General features: G+C 43.4%; 1 protein-coding gene across 3 annotated transcripts in view; it reads right to left on the minus strand.

The window, feature by feature from the left end:
• The window catches only part of ARPP21 (cAMP regulated phosphoprotein 21), a 255,713-nt gene that overhangs the window by 199,261 nt on the left and 41,991 nt on the right, over window positions 1-14,461 (minus strand). For 2 of the 3 annotated variants that reach the window (XM_075418768.1, XM_075418770.1), the window contains exon 1: window positions 2,533-2,669. The exons of the other annotated variant lie outside the window; for it this stretch is intronic. The gene's annotated coding sequence lies outside the window, so the exon portion shown is untranslated. Of the gene's footprint in view, window positions 1-2,532; window positions 2,670-14,461 lie in introns of those variants that run through there. 3 annotated transcript variants of the gene reach the window in all.

Genomic DNA, 14,461 nt, shown 5'->3' on the forward strand with positions numbered 1-14,461 from the left:
CTCAGAATATGTTGCAGTGATATTACAAGCTAAATGCCCAAGAAGTTACTAGAATGATGGGAGTGTAAGTTATGAGTGTGATGCAGTACATTATGTAATAAAGGAGCCCATAAGCCCATAATGACAGTTTCCTATGAAATGGATCCATAATTTTAATTAAAAAAAAATAAAATTGTGCAGATACAGCAATGACTGCATGACCAGCTTGCTTATGAAAGTTCAATTGTAAAACTTATTTAGATATGCCCTCTAACTTCTACCCACGATTAGTAATTTATGTACAAAGTAGGAGAAACATTTTATTCTTCTCAAACTTTGGTAACTCTCAGCACTGTCTCACAATGCTTAAAAAAATAAATTAAACTTTCTATTAACATGCGGTCCTGTTTCCTGCATTTTCTAATCTAGCATGTCCCCAGCACCGCTGGAGATCCACGTGCACACTTATGCTTTCCTACCTGGACACAAGATCCTTTGCAAGGTGACAGATCTGGCTCTTCACGGACACAGACTGCTACACCTCTCCTGAGGGACTCCTAGCTGCTGAGTTCAGTGGCAGAGAAATCCACTTTCGTCTTGTATTTAAAAACTGGCATCAAATTTGCCAATGGCTTCTCTGTGAGCTGCGTACAGAGGAATTTTCAAAGATGTAAATAGACGACTTTCAAAGGGAGGTGGCTGTGCATTTTCCTTGTGCCTTGGCATGTCTCCCTTCAGCAAAACACCAGCCCTCGGCTCTGACCCATCACTGCGCGGGAGCTCCTGCCTGGGCACAGCTGCAGCACTGGTTTGAGGCGCAGCAAATTCTGCTTCGTGGATCAAAATAACAGGAACCAAAACCCGACTGCGTGGGCGGGGGAAGCAGAGAGGGAGCTGGAGAAAGGTCTGACTGGAAGCATGAGTCAGGGCGTTACGAGATGGATGGGATTATCATAGTTTACATAGCGTCCTCATTGCCAACCAACCACGTCAAGTCCCCAGCGCAGTGCTGGCAGTGGAGAGGTCATGAGCAGCAGGACAGTAACAGCCTTACAGTAGCACAGCGTCCTCAGTCAGAGGTACCAGCCCAGGAGGGATTTCGCAACCCCTAAAGATGTCACGGTTCCTGCAGCAAAGAGCCTCCAGTGTGCTTTGAGGCATGACCTCGCATGCAGCTGTCACAAGTAGCACTGAGAAAACGCAGTTTCTTTCTTTCTTGTCAAGACCATGTTCCAATTTTAAAGAACTCAACCAAAAACCTCTCCTGGAAAGAAATACAGACCTAGACTGCACCTGACACTTGTGATGCCTGACACTTGTGAAAGTGGAGCTTTCTCATCAGTTCCATATTAAGTTTATTTGATCCAAATAGCACTGATTTATTCCACAGCTTCCAGAAAACTGTTTCACTGCTACTCGTAGATGGAAATAGTGAGGACAGCACAGATCCAAAGCCTACCAAAGTCAAGGGAGAGATTCCCACTCCTTTTTAGTGTCTTTCGCATCAATCTAACTCTCCAGGAGCACTGCTGGAGCCAACCTTCTGCCCTTGGTAGCACTCCAATTCAGAGCAGAAATTGCTGAATTACTGAGATGAGTCTCTTTAACTTTCGCTTTTTTTGGTTTTTTTTTTTTTAATTTTAGAAGCAGCAGCAGTATCTGGCTTCCAGCACGCAGCAGGCTGTCACACTGCCGATGGAGCCTGCTCGACTCCCTGAGCAAACCTGTCTCTCTCTGTCCATCAGCATGCATGTCGGCACCACGTGGGCGCATGCACAGGTTGTTCAGCAGAAGCCACGCTACAGCACATGGATCCCTTCTGATCTGCCTGCTGGCCCTGCCCCTCCTCACACAGTCAACGGAGAGGGGTCACATAACGGGAACAGGACACTAGAAATGATCCTGTAAAGCATTACAAGCCTCTTGGCTCCCCCCTCCTCTCTCCAGCCTCTAAGCTAAGTAAACACCACCTAAACATTTTGTTGTTTTTCCCATAAGAAGCTATTATAGTTTAGGGAAATAAAAAGAAAAAAGAAGGAAAAAAAAAGAAAAAAGAAGAAAGAAGAAAAAAGGAAAAAGAAAAAAAAGAAAAAGAAAAAGAGGAAAGGAGAGAGGAAAAAAGGAAAAGAGAAAAAGAGGAAGGAGAAGGGAGACCTTAAGCTATTACCCCTGAACAGACAGATCAGATACTTTCAGAGCACAGCAATAGCAGTTCTTCCCCTCCCAACAAGTGCAGTCAGCACATCTGATTTCTTTTTCTATAACTCTCCCATGTTTAATATTAAAACACGTCATCACCATCTAATCACTACTAGAATTGAAAGTAACTTTGCACAGGAGCATTCTAAAATTGGAGAAAGCCAATTAAAATTAATGCAAACCAAAGTGCTGTGCTGTAGAGAAACTACAGCCAACAGATGAGCAAATGCAACCCGTATCTGCTAATTTCACAGTGATAGTTGATTTTTAGTATTTTTCCGTGTATGTATCCCTCCTCCAAGAGCAGAGCCACAAAACCGCCAGCCCGGTGCTCTGCTGAGACCTTCTCCTTACCCCGTCCACACAGCAGGAGTATTCCCATCCAGGAGTGTCCCAGCTTTCCTCTCCGGAGGAGTCACAGCTTGCTTCTCCCTCCCCGGGCGCCTGCTGCCCCAGTCCACGTCCCGCGAACAGCTGGGGCCAGCCTGGGGGGCCGGGGCATGGCGGCGATGAGACGCGGCCCTTCCTGATATAATGGGAAGGCTGGTGCCAGCGCCGGCATCGCTCCGGGCGGGATTCCAGCGCGATGGCCATCCCGCACCTGTCATAGGGCACCGACCGTGACAATCAGCTGCGCGGCTAATATTAACCACCCGCGTCGCCGGCACCGGGGAAGCGTGGCGGGGACGGGAGCCTGATCCAGGCGCAGAGCAGCTTGCCAGGAAATAACTGTCCAGCTCGGCCTTCAGTTAAAAGGAAAACAAAAAGAAGAGCAATACCCATCTGGTGAATATCCAGAGTCAATAACCTGCATGGAAGTCCTAGAGCCCCGCGTGGTCCTTTCCCATTCATCACATTAGCCTGCTTTTCTGTCCAGCAGTGGTTTTGGTCCTTCCAAAACTGCTGGCCACAAATAGGAAAGGTTGTATTTGTATTTACTGTCTCCACTACCTAGTCACCAAGAACCTCAGGTCCTCCAACAGCTGGAAGAGAAACTTCAGACCAAGCCTTACCTGTGCCAAGGGCGATGGTTGCACTATCACACTACTTGGTGGCATGCTTTGATTTGTGGCCACTGGGAAAGCACCATGACAGACAGTGCATACAGCAAGGCAAAATAAGCTAGTGCTGTGACTGAGTCATAAAAACCAAAATCAAGAAAACCTTCCCACCCAGCATAACCTGCAATGATAACACAGCATGTTAATGTCATGCTCAAAATAAAACAACCACAGAATTGGGCCACTTTGTGTTGTTTCTTTTTACAAATTTTTGCAGCACTTGATTTCTTCTGCGCCCTGGGAGTTGCAGGGGTCTCCAGGCACGAGGGGACACGAGGAAGGCATGCACTGCAGCAGTGATAAGCACCAGAGGGCAGCTTAAATACGAATGCGAGCTCCAACTCCAAATTCTCTGACTGAGCGGTTTACAGCAGAGCTTCCACAGTGCCAGTTGTAAGCTTCTTTGATGCATCCATCTTGTTTCCATAAAATGACTGTGTTCAACATGAAAGTGACAGAAAGCAAGAGCTACAAGGCCCTGCTTTCTGCTAAACATATCTGGAGGGAACAGGACCTCATGGTGACAGTATTTGTGGAGAAGTAGAGGTGGGGAAACTCTCATACTGGGTGTGAAAGGTGTAAAGTCCCACCCCTGGCTTCGTGCTGGCTGGACTGTTATTTTAAACCATGTCAGAGACCAGATGGTGCCTTCTAAAAAAATGTGATTATAAGCTAAAATTTAAAAATACACCACAAGCATTTGTGAAACTGTAGGACAATTAAAGGGGCAAACACCAAAAGTAAATGTAGAGAGACCTCAGCTTCTGAAGAAAAAAGCTGCTGCAGTCTGAGAAAGATAAAATGAAACTGAATGTTTCCACTTCTGCAAAACGTGGGAGGCTCCCTAGACAGATAAATTAGAGAGAAAATCTGACGCAGCTGAATCCCTACATTCCCTTTACATCCTCTGAGTAACCTCTTTGATCCCTGGGGAAAAGAAACTTGATTAATTTCCACAGCCAAGTCTCTCTTTCCATAGTAATATACAGACCAGGTCAAGATCTAGGCAGGTTCTCTCCTTCCCTACTAGCTGCATTGTTTGTTTACTTATCCAAATCAAGATGGGCTCGCCAGACTGCAATAGCCAAATGCTGTCTTCTCATTCCCTAACTAACTGTTGGAGTCATTCAGTTTAAAAATCATGTTTCCGCTTAGCCAGAACATCTACCTTTAGACTAAATCTTTAAAACAAATATTTAACATTTAAATCTTTCAAATAGCATTATTGGTAGATCTGGAAAATTCTCTTTGTATTTTACAGCCTTTCAGAGAAAAGCTGTCAGGTGATGAAAGCTACGTTATCCAGCCCACTAAAGAAAGGAACATTTCTCCTAAGGAATCCACTTCTTCCAATCCTTATAACACATACCAAACTGGACATGGGAAGCCCACTTTGTCCTGATGTGACACAATCTGATGATGATGATGTGCAGCCACCTGTATAAACTAATAACTTTAATTATTCTTCGCTTTGTTTGGTTTCTGCCAAAAGCATTAAGCTACTGAGGAAGAAAATTACAGCTTGCCTTAAAAGAGGAAAGGACCAGATATCATTTTACTGAGGGATGTTTGTGGCTGAGGCATGGGTTGCAAATCCATTTCAGGAAATGCGTGCCATTAGCTAGACTTCTCATACAAATATTTCAAGATTAAGTGAAGACCAAATCTAGCCGCAGAGCTTGAGCGCAGGTAAGAGACTATCTCACCTCTGAGTGTACTGGGATTTAGCTGTCTGCTTTAAGCTTGTATTATATATGGCACAATATGCCAGCACCAGCCATTAGAAGGCAAGCATATCAAACCAAACATTTGACATGCAAAGCCATATTCTCCAGGAGCGTTATAATAAACAACAGAGAGACTCAGGAAACTATTTATTTCTTTCTTGGTCTCAGCTTGCAGCCCTTTGCTTTTCGGTCTAGCAGCAAGCCAGCCATTCCTGCAGGCACGGTGTGTCCCCTTATGGCCACCATCTAGCTGTAATTCAAGAACCTGGACGCAGCTGGCATCATCACTCATTACTGCGCAAGCACTTACAACGTGAAACAAGCTGCTCAGACTCTGGCATGAGGCTAGTGTTGGACCTGGATGTGCCTGCATGCAACTCCCACAAGAGATGTTACTCTACTCTTGAGATTTCTCAGGGATATGATAACCTTTTTTTATGGTATCACAGATTTGCTAGTGATTGTGTGGTCACTCATGATGTTGACCTAGCTTGCCATGCACAAATATCAATATTACAATAATGAGAGGAGAAGTGTTGATTAGTCCAGCCCCTCCAACCCCTGTACTTTGAAATGTACACCCAAGGATATGGTAGAATAAAAATAGATACAATCAGATCCACAAGCGTTAGGCCCTCAAAAGCCACACTTGGCTTCTGCCTTGTTGTGGAGGTGCCTCCAGTCTTCACTACAACTGTTCCAAATACCTGTAATAGAGTGTATTTGGTTGTACTTGGTCACAGCAGTACTAAACAGCTGGGACTGTAGTTTATATTGAAGATTAGGCCAATCAAAGTCACAGCTTATGTCTCTCTGCTCTCTTCTTTTTTTTTTTTTTTTTTTTTTTTTGCCAGAACACCTGGTGGTTAGATCTGTGACCCAGTGTATGAAAAAAAAGAAGTTAGGCTCCCTTCCCTTGCTAAATGGAACTATCTGAACACAATAAAAGGCCCAGGCCCTACCTACCAAGCTGCAGCTACAAAGCACTCTGAGGGAAATGTCTGCAATTTCAAACTGTTGCTATTTTAGTAGACTGGATGGAATAAATTCTTATGAATAAGACAAAAGCTATACGCAAGTTTCCAGCCAGTCTGTATATACAAGGGAATATTCACATATTTCTGCAACTGGACTTTAACTTGGCAGAATGCCTTAATCACTAGACTGGAGACTTCTTTTCAAACCCTCTGTCAGCCACCCTTAAATTACCCAAACAAAATTTTGACTGTTTTAATGCACATGGATGTATTCTCATCTTTGGTTACTAATAATCATCAAGTTTTTGTTCTATTTCATTTTTTTAAGTATATCAGTTCACACGAAAAATAGCAATACATGCAGTTCTCCATCTGGTGTGCAGAATGGTGTGTATGATGTGCAGGGCTGTGTTGTGGGAGATAAGGCTGACCAGTAGCTCCTCTGAACTGCTCAAGTCCTGAAGCGAGATTGCCAGAATGTCCTAGCTCCGTTCCTACACAAGTCTGTAATTATGCCGTCTCTGCCACTCTGAAGAAGGGTGGATTGATCATCAGGTTAGTGCAAAATTAATTCCAGGCCAAGCCTTATGTGACAGATTGGCTGAATGGTTTCTAAAATAACTCCTCAGGACTTTGCTGCACCTACTCTCCGAGAAGCAGCCCCTCACTACATCAGAGTGCAGTGCTGCACCGGGGGTAGCAGTTGTGAAGACACAAAAGCAGGGGTCTGTCAGCATCCTCATGCTCCCTTCATTAGGATTCAACATCTCCTACAGCAGCAGAGGTCAAGGCAAGAACCTAATCACACAGTTACACGGGCCTGTTACTGAGATATCTTAAAGAAGTTTCTATAGCATGAATTGAAGTAACCGAGAGAGTCATGGAAAGAAGACAAGCATATTCAAAACTACACTGTATATTCTACCTGCAGATGAAAGCACATCTCCTGAAGGAGAGATCACAGAGGTAAAAAGCTCCAGTGCTTTTTGTTTGCAAGCCTAGATAGAAAAGGCATCTCTGAGTCATGCAAAAATACAGTGAAAAAAATATTTTAAATCAGAAAAGGAGTTTAGGAAAGTGTAAGGCATCTCATCAGAGGAAATTCATATCATGCTATGTAGAGTATATTCAGAGCCTAGACCAGGAAAGAAATACACTTTTAATTTTTATATACTTCTTGACAGGTTATCAACACTGCGTCAATGGCAGCAGCATTACTGGCAAAGGCAGCTCCTGGTTCAGCCCTGTATTGGGTAACTGCTTCGCAGCAGCTTGCGTAACTCCCATGGCACCTGTATCACCTTTTGGAAATCCCTGTGCTTGACAAAACTTGCGCAGGCACAAACTTGTGCTGACCACAATAAGGTCTCTAAAGTTTCCCAGCAATTAATATCACAGAATCATGGTTAAAAGAATTGATGATATGTGGAGGCAGAGAAATGAAGGTACATAGGCAGAAGATAGATATCAGAACTGATGCAAAACTTGGGGCACACAAGACATGAAAGAGAATGGGTGTTGAGTTGAGGACGTAACACCGGATTGCAAACCAATTTGTAAACTGTGATGCAGCGTGGCGGGGGAGAAATGATCCGGTGGCCTCACATGTTTGCTTTTCCAGAGCAACACGGCTTCGCCTATTGCATCTCAGCCACCAGGGACTTGTGCAACTTCTGCTCTTTGACAAGAACCTAGCTGTGCAGATGAGCTGACAAATCCAAAATGCCTCCCGCCCCCAGCCCCTGCTGTGTGCCAAATTGCTATGTGTGCGCTTGTGCACCACTTCGGATCCATCTTCAGCAGTTGCCAAGAATGCCCCCTCGCAGCCTCTCCAGCAGAAAGCAGCAAGCAGGCAGAGGGAAGCGGAGGGAGATGGAGAGGCAGAAAGAGAGGGAATGTGTTGTGCACTTAGAAAGCCAACTTTTATTTTTAGAGACGCAAAGCGGTCTCTAAGCAGTCGAGCACAGCTTTTTTTCACCCCAAACACAAAAGATTGCTCCCAAAAAGTAAAAATAAAAAAAAAAAAAAAAAATCAGATGGCAGCTTGGCATTAGATTGGTACCTAAAAATGTCCTTGAATGATGCAAAAGCCTAGCTGAAGCAAGAAGGAGAATTAAGAAGTCCTAACGAGCAGAGAGTGGGGTGCACATAGCTCCCCTGGCAGGTGCCTCAGTGGCCTTCCCCATGCTCCCCACAGCCCAAGGAGTGCTCCCACCCAGCCCGCCCGCTCCGCACTGGCCCGTTCGCAAAGCAGCTCACCCAGAAAACAAACAGGCCGGCTGCTCCAGCAGGGTTTTTGGGAAAGACGCCTTGGGTTAATCCACTACAGGTGCTGTGATGCTATCCCAGATCACTGTTTAGACCTGGATTTAGTGAGTGCTGCAGTCCTGCCAGGAGGAGGAGGAAGCGTGTGGAATTGTGCCAGCTCAAGAGAAGAGGAGGCAGCAGAGAGGAGCAGAGGGAGTAGGAAGCACGAGTGTGGCACAGGAGCTCAACGCAAGCTGCTGGCCTCAACACTTGACCGAGACTGCCAGCAAAGCTAAAGGGTCAAAGGATGAGGCTCTAACAGTTAGAGATTAACAAGAAAAGGTACATCTGAAATATGGCTGGTAGGAAACAGGATTGTATTGTTGTTATATGAATAAAAAATACATCCTATTTTGTGCTCCGGTTGCTTTTATATGTACATTGCTCTGCTTTATACAAGGGAAGGCGTGCAAGGAATCTATGCTGAATGACTGGGGAAAAAAATACATACTTCAAGCCAAACCTAGTTCAACCCTAGTTAATTCTCAGTCTCTCAGAAAAACATGCTTCAATGTTTTCAAGGATGATTTGGGGGAAACTTGAGACTTCTCTATCTCTTCTTAAACGCACGCAAACTTGAAAACAACACTAAAAAAAGGAATACATATCTCTCCAATTGCTCTTCAGACGTTCATATACTGCAACAGTCTCCTTCTTCATTCCTCTTTTGGTAACACAGAATGAGTTCCCGTAAGTCATGAGGGGAGAGGTGACACTGAGGACTAGCAGGGTAGCAAGTAGTCAGTTCCTCTGCAGAGGTGGGCCCCTACGCAGCATGATCATTTGGCAGAACACGTAGGTGAAATACCAGTCATCAGAGGTCCAGCTTTGCAGGGCAACTTTCATTTCTAATGCCTGCGCCAGGCTGCCGTCTGGCACAAATGAAGCAGAACCTCACGAGCTTATTAAGGATGCTTGACTAGATGCATCATTATGGCTAGTACATATATTATATGTACTCTGTTTATAAGCAAGATGTATTTTCCTGAAATACACCCACTTCCAATTTATTTTTTTTTCTCCTCATTTCTAACCAGCAGAATAGAAAGATCTGCAGTGAAATTAATAAGTCCATCTTTGGATGGCAAGGCAGGCTGGGCTAGACCTCTTCACTGCCAGGAACCTTAAAAACACTGCAGGTTTGTTTTTGGAGGAATCCTTTGGAACTGTTAAACTTTCATTTGTGAAATGATACTACCCACAAGTTTATCACTGTCAGAAGCTATTAGCAAGTACAGATATCTTCCAGTGAAAAGCCTTTACATTTTCTCTTTAAAAATGCCAGTGGTTTTATATTCTTGGTGTTCACATTCACGTGTTGGTTAGCAACAGCATTTCCAGCTGCACTGAAAATGTCTTCACAATACAGGGAGGAGAGCAACTTCAAGGCAGCATTACCAGCCAGGCAAGCCATAATTATATTTCACTCACAGCTCCCCTTCCACCCCCGAATTATGCGTGAGGCTCATCCCATGCTGCAGCCAGATCCATCCTTAGCATCGCTTACCGGGGCCAACTCACATTTTACCACTGTGTTCCCCTCTTAGAAAGCTTCCTACCTGAAAGCAAGAAACAGAGCAAAGAAAGATTACTACTAATTCTAATCCCTGTTTCTGATCTATTAGAATCATCTCCCACTCATTAGCATGACTGCCTCCAGTTTTGGATAGAATAAGACATCCCTGTTTCTTTTAAAAATCAGAGCTTCCCAAATTCATGGTGCTTATTCTGTCACATGTTTATTAATCGATTGATTTGTTATAGTGGATAACAAATTGTTGCCCTGCCTCCATCTATATCTGGCACTAGTTAGGTTAACTAGCAAGACTAACACTGAACTGGACAAACACATAATAATCTCCTGATTAGTCTCCAGCCTGGAATACATCATTGCTGTCATTCTGGTATTCATATCTCATGGCCAGCAATTCCTTACATGGAATCAGAGCATCTGTTTAAATAGTCCTGTATTCTCCTGAAAGTTGGCAGCGCAAATATAATGAAGTTTATTGTCATCCTCCTGCTGAAGCTGATTTTATTGTGATTACTTCTGTGAAAGTCTCTTCTGAAGGCTGTGATTTAACCACTGAAATCACAAGAAAAAGGAGAAACATGAACAGTATTACGCTGCTCCACTGATCATGCTCTCTCTCAGATGTTATTAGTTTGTAGAGCAGCAGCACAGTATTACAGCTTTCTCTCTCATCAGTGCCATGTAATTTTTGGAGATAAGCACTGCACAAAAAGCACGGCCGTGAAAGATATCCTGAAAGCTTGGCTCAAGTATGTAGAAGTAGATTTTTTTTTTTTTTTCCCTTTTTTTTTTTTTTGCATTCTCAACGTTCAATGACAGCAGTTTTGGTCTCCATCCCCAGAGTTTCAAAAATCAGACACAACAAGTGTTGCATTGCCTGCTCTCCACAGTAGAAACCATCTGGCAAGTCATCCTGATTTGTTAAAACAAGATCATGGACCATCTTGTGTCATCACTTTTTACGCAAACCACCTCCCTTCGTCTGAATTACAGTGGCAATGGGAAGGAGTTCAGCTCTAAAACTGATAGCAGGATATGGTCTGTGGGGTTCTGCATAATGCAAGAATGTTATCCAAAATGGGAAACATTCAGACAAATCTATGAGGAAACTGGCAGCACGTTTAAGAAGTTTTTGTTTCCTAATGCATGACTAGACATTTTAGAAGCTGCTAGCGATTAAAGGGGAAGAAAAAAAAACCACCCCACAAAATACTTGCCCCTCTACTTTTAAGTCCCTTTCCCCTGCAAGATGGCTCACACATGCATTTGCTATGTCAGGGAAAGGGACTGGTTAGTGCAAACTGTGGACAGTCAACAGCAGGTCCTGATCCCCTTTTTGTCTTCTTACACTTATTAAGACATGAATGAAAGATGCCAGTTCATAGCCTGGACGGTGAAAGTGTGGAAAGTTTTCTGACAGGGGTATCTGTCTTTCAAGAAGCCTGTGAGTTAAAATGAAGCACACCCTCACATTTTTTAATAAATATAGATGAAACTTAGGGTTGGGGTAAGGAAATTGGGATTGTCCTTTTTGTGCGCTTGTGGCAGCCTGGAGTAGTATTAGGAGTAGTCCCCTTGGGAGGCCACAGTCACCTCACAGCCCCTGTGCAGGGAACAAGCTCCAGCTATGAGCGAGAACACATTTCTGTAACTTAGACCTAATCCATGTGTATTACATGACAGTGAAGCCACGTTTAAGAAAGTAACTGCAATGTAAAACAGGTTATGCTTGTTATAGCACCTCTGGAAATACAGCAAAGAGCTGGCCAAGGGAGATGGAATAGAGTGAGGCAGTCTGAAATGCCATGATAAAGAATGGAGAGAGAGCACGAACCCAAAAGCAAGCTGGGGCCGGCCAAGGACGATGCCCCTGCCAACCGCCTCAACTGCCCGTCAGATGCAGTGCCATGCGTTTCTGGCTGAGCGCTTAGGAAAGCAAGAGAACCATACCTCATTACAGTTCCTGCCTGCAATGGTTTAGTAGAACCACCGGGAAGACCCAGTATGGATGATATACTGACATTTTAGAAGTAAATAGCGAGCTCTTTATTAAAAGAACACTGACTCTATAAGGGGAAACAGAAGGCTAATAGATCATGGGCCACTACAGAGAGTGAAACCAGCACTCATCTTTTTAAATGAGAGACTATGAGTGATAATCACTCTTCCCCATATTATACTTCACTCCCTTTGGTCTTTAAATGACAGTAATAAAGCACTACTGTCCAGCTAGTAGTAGGTTTTTTGGTTGCTGAGCATTATCAATGTATTGGTACATATTTGTATTCTTTAATACTTCTTAAACACTACAATATCAATTTATTTGACATCTTCTCATGGCAGAACCACAAATGGATGAACTTTCAGTTTAAAATGGATGATAATGGGGAAAGAGAACAGAATGCAGAACATGAGGCAATTGTGTAGCCTGACAATTTATAACACTACCTGCCTTCTGCTGTCTGGTTATTTATGGCTGGGTGGGGAGATAAAGGAAAGAAGGATAGTTGCAGGGAGGACAGCTTAATTTAAAACATTGTCACTTGCTCGCACTAAAGTCAGGAGTGAGGTTCTCAATACATGTAACAGGTGCACTGCCTTTGAGCAGATCCACTAATAACAAAATCAATTTAAAATAAAGTGTTCCTAAAAGAAAGACAAATGAAGAGGGAACAAGAAAATCAGAAAGCTCTTTAAGTGTGGACTGTGACATTTCATCTGTGTGTTGCTGGCCACCAAAACAGAAATTAAAAGCGCCCCCAGTTTCCAGCTCCATGGCAGAGCAGGGGTTATGTATCTGGGCTTTCCTAGGTGACCTTTCACAGTAAACATGTCTTCTAGCTTCCCATGTTAAAAGTCCATGCCCAGCATCATGGGTTTGTATTCCGTACTCAGACTCAGATCAGGGCTTCAGCCTGCTGGATCTGCCTCAGAAACTGTCCAGCAACACAAGATGGAACTGCCAGCGGCAGCAGGATGCTTCTAGGATCACCCAGCGGACTGCCAACATGGCCAGTTACAGACCACCTTTCCACCAGGTTTACAACACACCAAGACAAAACGCCTCCAATGACAGAAAGCAATTACACCTTAAACCCAGGGGTTATGAGAATAAAAGCGTATCATTGTTTGGATCCAATTATGTGAAATACAGATCACCCAGGTTTGCTTTCATATCTTTTCCTGTCTTTTTCCTCTCCACACCCACTCACTGATTCTTACACTAGCTGGGTAGGCATAGCTATGCCCTTGGCTACAATAGTTTGCAAAGTATTTTAATGCTTGAAGTATGAATGTTTAAGTATTGTCCACCCACAAATGCACACAAACAGATCAAAACTAACCTTCATTATGTGTCTAACATGAGTAAATATCACCACTTTCATTTCAGAAAAAAATGCAGTACCTTCCCTGACTATGTGCTCTCTTTATCAACTGTAAGAATTCATAAAATCTGCTTACATTAACATAAAAAAATGAGGATGCAAAAGAAATACGTAAAACATCCACTGAACGCAGGCAGATTTTGCTAAATTCTTCACTGACATTAATATCAGTCAAGTTCATCTCTGCTGAAGTCAGCTGAGTTACACTAATGTGAAAAGAAAAGCAGTCCCATCGCTTTTAACTTGGGCCCTAGTAGCACAGCCATCCATCTACTGGAAGGAAAAAGGAGCGGGCACTCAGTCATGGTCCAGACTGTTACAAAGGTAATAAAAAATGCTGCAGGCTCAAAACTAGAATTCATAAAATCACCATGCATGTACATTTGGAGCCTTCAGTTTCACAGCTGATCTCAACAAAAATGGAAGATGCCAGAGCATCAGTGCTGTTTGCTGTGAGAACAGAAAGCTTCTAAAAAATATGCGTTCTTACCAAGCACGCAGTCATGGTAATGAGCAGTGGCAATACCGCAAGAATCCACTGTCATCAAAAGTGTTCTCAAAATAAAGCATAGCAACAGATTAATTTGCATGTCAAAGACTATCATGAGACCACGTACTATTACTGCATGACTCTGTCCTGATGACAAGGACTATAACCAGAACAGAAAATGATGTGGATGATACCCACATGAACAGCATCAATAGCTAAAGAATTATTTCTGCAACTGGTGAAAGACAGCAAAGCAGCTGATCAGCACTCTGATGATTTATTAGTGCAGAGCAATAATGGGATTATATCCTTATCCTATGCTACTCTTATTCTAACAGAAACAGCTAAGATAGGATATGACAACTTTCAACATTCTAGGAATGTTGTTTTTTTGTTTTGGTTTGGTTTTTTTTCCCCAATAATCATCACACTCAAAAAAGAAGAGAAAGCATAAATATAATTGAAATAGTTTTAGTTTTATCCTCTGGTTTTGGACCTTGTTTCCATTGTTTATTTAAACACTTGCTTCCTATGTTTTCTCTTGAGTTTTATTAGGATTATTTTACAAAGATCTCCCAGAGGAATACTTAGTCTTCCACCTGTTACTGGAATTACTAGGACCCAGCCTGCTGGCAGTAAGTCAGCCGCAGAAGCGTAGCCCTTTGCAGAGGGCTTTTGTGCTGCTTCATTTTGGTATCAGCTACCACCCCTGCCTTGCTATGCATACACAGCCAAAGGAGGCTGCAGGCAAGCTGTATCTGCTGCAGGACCCCAAAACTCTTCCTCCGATACTGATTACAA

The sequence above is a fragment of the Opisthocomus hoazin genome, chromosome 4 (genome assembly GCF_030867145.1).
Source record: "Opisthocomus hoazin isolate bOpiHoa1 chromosome 4, bOpiHoa1.hap1, whole genome shotgun sequence".
Lineage (NCBI taxonomy): Eukaryota > Metazoa > Chordata > Aves > Opisthocomiformes > Opisthocomidae > Opisthocomus > Opisthocomus hoazin.